The 5097-nt window shown below is 31.0% G+C and overlaps 1 pseudogene; it reads left to right on the forward strand.

The window, feature by feature from the left end:
* The first annotated feature begins 207 nt into the window (after positions 1-207).
* On the forward strand, positions 208-980 carry LOC116582710 (annotated as a pseudogene).
* Positions 981-5097: the final 4117 nt, after the last annotated feature.

The following is a 5097-nucleotide window of genomic DNA, read 5'->3' on the forward strand; positions in this document are numbered from 1 at the left end:
TAGGTATATTAAATGCATTTTTTACTTATGATATTATCAATTTACAATGAGGTATTCAGGATATAACCCCACTGTAAGTTGAGAAAAATCTGTATTATGTTACATCCATCCTATTTCTTTCAATCTATTCTGTAAAGACTGCCCAGCTAAATATGATTTTCATAGTTCTCTTTTTGTCATGCCTTGGAGGTAGTACGCTATTTCAAGATGAAGCTGAACATCTATTTCCCAACTACTGGCTTCTAGAAACTCAATGAAGTGGATGATTAATGCAAACTTTGTACCTTTTATGAGAAGCTTATGACCACAGAAGTTGCTGCTGATGCACTGGTTGAAGGCTGGAAAGATTACACGGTCTGAGGTAGTGGCAGTAATGACAGACAAGGCTTCCCCAGGAACCAGGTGTCTTGACCCATGACTATGCCTGCGTGCTGCTGACGAAGGGGCATTGCTGCTACAAACCAAGGAAGACAGGAGAAAGAAAGTGCAAATCTGGTCAGAGTTGCATTGTGGATGCCAGTCTCTGTGTTCCCCCTCAACTTGGTCATTATTTAAAAAAAAAAAAAAAAAAAAAAAGTGTGGGGGTTGGGGAGAAGAACATCCCTGGACTTGCTGACACTACTGTGCATCATCACTTGGGGCCCAAAAGAGTTGGCAGAATCCTTACACTTTTGAATCTCTAAAGACGATGATGTCCATCAATATGTTTTCAGAAAGCCCCTAAAAAAGATAGTAAGAAACCTGGAACCAAAGTGCCCAAGATTCAGCCTCTTATTACTCCATATGTCCTCCAACACTAACGTCTGTGTATGGCTCTGATAAAAGAGAGTACTAAGAAAAATAAGGAAGAGGCTGCAGAATATGCTAAACTTGCCATCAAAAGAATGAAAGAGGGCCCAGAAAAACACCAGGAACAGATTGCTAAGAGACAGAGGCTTTCCTTTCTGAAAGCTTCTACCTCTAAGTCCAAGCCCAGTTAAAAATGAGATTTTCTAAAAGTGGTAAATAAGATTAGATATCTAAATAAATAAATAAATAAATAAACAAGAAAGCAAATAAATAAATAACGTTTTTGTGATTTTAGGTTTTCTTTCATAAAATCCAAAATTGACAATTTCATTGTTCTTCCACAACTTTCTCTCTTTAAATATCTTCGAATATTAGACAAAACACACACATAAAAATTTAAATTTTTAATATATATTAAGGGAATATAGATGTTTGGAATATGTACAACAGTAAAATAGTAAGCATAAATGCACACCAGTTTAAATTATCTTACGATGCAAATTTCATCAGGTTTTTATTAATGTTTCATCATTAGAAATTATCATAAGCGCTGCCGGATTTACATTTAAGATTACTGCTTCATGATCACTTTCAGAGTGATCAACTCAGCAGGTTTTTAATAATTTACAAACTCGATAAAATCCACTTTCTACAGAATGTCTATTTCTTTTATAATGAAAAAACAATATAAATTATTTTATCCAAAAAGGAGTGTTTTTTTAAATTCAAAACTCATATTAATGATAGGTTCTAGATAAGAACTATTTCTTTCAATGCATGTAAAATAATTTAATGATAGTTAAAAATATTAAAGAAGAGTCACTGATTTTCTTAATGATGCACTAAAACTCCATTTTCTGAATGTTTATAAATATGAATAATTTATTTCCAATGATGTGGATTATAGAGGTAAATATATGTGCCCAAATTATACACATTATAAAGAACTACAGGTTTTTTCGTGTCAGTACTTGCTACTTGTGAGAACAGATCATAGTAACCTCTCCATATGTCACCCAAACTAAATAATGTTATAGAAAACTCTAGCATTCTAAGGGCATCTGGGTGGCTCAGCTGGTTAAGCGTCTGCCTTCAGCTCAGGTCATGATCCCAGGGTGCTGGGATCGAGCCCTGCATCAAGCCCTGAGTTCTACGTTGGGCTCCCTGCTCCAGCAGGAGTCTGCTTCTCCCTCTGTCCCTCCCCACTGCTCAAGCTTTTTCTCACTCTCATACTCTTCTCTCTCTCTCTCTCTCTCTCTCTCTCTCGCAAACAAATAAATAAAATAAATAAAATAAAAAGAAAGAAAAGAAAACTCTAGCATTCTATATATATATATATATAGCACTCTATATATATATATTCTTACAAACTTAAAATTAAGATCTTCAATTTTAAAATCACATATGAGCAATATTTATTGAAAATGTATTATGTGACATAATATGCTGGAAAAAACTGGAAGCTGACAAAGTATTTTCAAATTCTGATACATAAGCATATTATCCTTACTTCCTTCCTTAAAATTAGAACCTTATACCCATCTTAGCACTTCTAAATTTTTCTATAAACATTTAGAACAAAATTATTTCAGTGATTTTTACAAAGATTGGTGTTTTCCAAAATATATCTTTAAACTAGCTACTCTGTGTTTTTTTTGTAATTTTATAGAAGATTTATGCATATTTTATGTTTATACCCTACATAGCTTGGTTACTTTCGATGTAAATAATTGATTATTTTAGGATTTAAGTTATATTTACTTGATTATACTTGAAACAAGAAAGGAACACTTGTTATGTACTTGACCATTTAATTATATTGAATTTTTAAAGCTTCTAGTAGATCTGGACTCATAAAAGACTACCACATGCTCTAGTTCCTTACTTAACCATTTCAAAACCAACAAAATATTTTCTGTGATCATAGAACATATTTTGAGCTTCATAGGTAGTTATAATTGTTGCATAAACTTATTTTGACAGGAGTATACTTTTCATTGCTTTTTCACTATAAGAAAGAAGGCAGAAATGCAGAGCAGATATAGATTAGTGAATAAAATAAATTTTTAAAAAATTCCATCACGTGTAGTATCTTTTTTATAACAAATCTTCTTGAATTTACAGAGTAACTAAGGGTAGAAGTTAGAATGAACCAACCAAAATTATGTCTTTCTATTTAATTATAGAATGGGTGGAATATATTTGCATTATTAGAGAAAAGCCCTAGTAAATTTGAAAGGTTCTTTCTCTTGTTTTTAATTTTCAAGGTGCAAATTTCAAGGTTCAAAAAGCACAATGAAGAATTTTACTTTGGGAAGTACCAATGTGTTTTTCAACATTTTAAGCATTTCAAAACCAAAGTACCTGGAATTTATATGCTAAAGATTTATTTTTGGAGAGAAAAAGTATTGTCCTTCATTTCTGTTGCTTATGAATTTCTCAGCATTTAATAGGCCTAAAGAATCTGACTTAAGGGACGCCTGGGTGGCTCAGTTGGTTAGGCAGCTGCCTTCGGCTCAGGTCATGATCCCAGTGTCCTGGGATCGAGTCCCACATCGGGCTCCTTGCTCAGCAGGGAGCCTGCTTCTCCCTCTGCCTCCAGCCTGCCACTCTGTCTGCCTGTGCTTGCGCTCTGTATCTCTCTCTCTCTCTCTCTAACAAATAAATAAAAATCTTTATTAAAAAAAAAAAAAAAAAAAAAAGAATCTGACTTAAATTTTGCTTTTCAGTCATTGTGGTATTACATTGATACAATAATGTTTGTATTCAGATTATATACTCAGATACACAGTTTAGGTGTACAATTAAATTAACAACATATATTTAAAACTAAAACCATTTTTTTTCCATTTAAGTACTTTAATGAGTAAATATATATATATATATATATATATATATATATATATTTTTAGAAAACATTATGGGTAACATTTTCTGAAAGCTTTGCCAGTTGAAATTTTTTTTCTCTCATAATTAAGCTATATAATAATTATAATTAAGCTATATAATAATTACAATTTATAGTTATAAATTATTATACTTTTCTTTCATAATTAAGCATAATAAAGCCTTGGGTCATAGTTTGTTTTCTTCACACCTTTATAAATATTTGTATGTTTTTTCTTACTTTTCAATATTACAGATAACAGTTTATTAACATCTTTTACTCAGTCGTTTTAGGTTAAAACTAGCTCTCTTTGAAAGTTTTATATCTAATCACAGAAATTCTTACTAATATAAGTGACTTTAAATATTATTTTTCAGGGGTGGCTGGGTGCCTTAATAGGTTGAGCATCTGACTCTTGGTTTTAGTTCATGTTATGATCTCATGCATCATGAGATAGAGCCCGAAGTGGGGCTCTACACTCAGAGGGGCGTCTGCTTGGGGAATTTCTCCCTCTGACCTCCCCATTCACCCATGCTCTCTCTCTCAAATAAATAAATAAAACTTAAAAAAAAATTAAAAATAAATGTTGTTTTTCATTAAAAAATAAGGACTTTAAAATAACTCTATGAAAGCTGTCTTTGAATCTGATTTTATTCCAAATTTAAATTTTTATTACTATTTTATTCTTTCTGCAGTCATCTTTTAGCAAAAAAGTACAATTTAATGAATTATGATTGTTCCTGTTAATAAATTTCTTTTTAATACATTTCTATTAATATAACAAATTTTATAAATCACTATTGCTATTTAATATATTCAAGAGAAATGAGAAAACTAAAATGTAATTAGGAAGTGAAATATTCATTGACCACCTACTTTTTATCAAGTTAAAATATAATTTTGAATAATCAGGTGGGCACTCTTTTTTGTTTAATTAATATTTGCTAAATGCCAGGTTTCATTCTGCAGACACTATGAAAGCACTGAGGCAATACAGTGGTATATTAAGGTCTCTTATCTAAGTGTGTAGCATCCAAATGGGAAGAGCTAGACAATAAATATATTAACAAAAACAACACCAATAATAAGATATTTTCAGACAGAAATAAATAATAGAAGCAGTTATCTTTTTTCTTGAAGATAATTTTTTCATATATAGGCATAGGTAAATTTTTTTTTTGAGATTATATGATTTTTGACCCACCTGGAGTATAATGGAGGTTTGCTGGGTGGATAATAAATAAAATATCCTTTAAGATGGAAGTGAAAAACATGTGTTTTGTGTATATAACAAAAATGCATTGATTTTTAAAATTTTTCTTTTATGTATTTGATTTATTGAGTAATAAAAATTCCATTAATTATCTTAGTTAAGACAGAAAGAGAACTACTATAATCTCTTCAATTATGATTTCACAGCA

Source organism: Mustela erminea, chromosome 2 (genome assembly GCF_009829155.1).
Source record: "Mustela erminea isolate mMusErm1 chromosome 2, mMusErm1.Pri, whole genome shotgun sequence".
Lineage (NCBI taxonomy): Eukaryota > Metazoa > Chordata > Mammalia > Carnivora > Mustelidae > Mustela > Mustela erminea.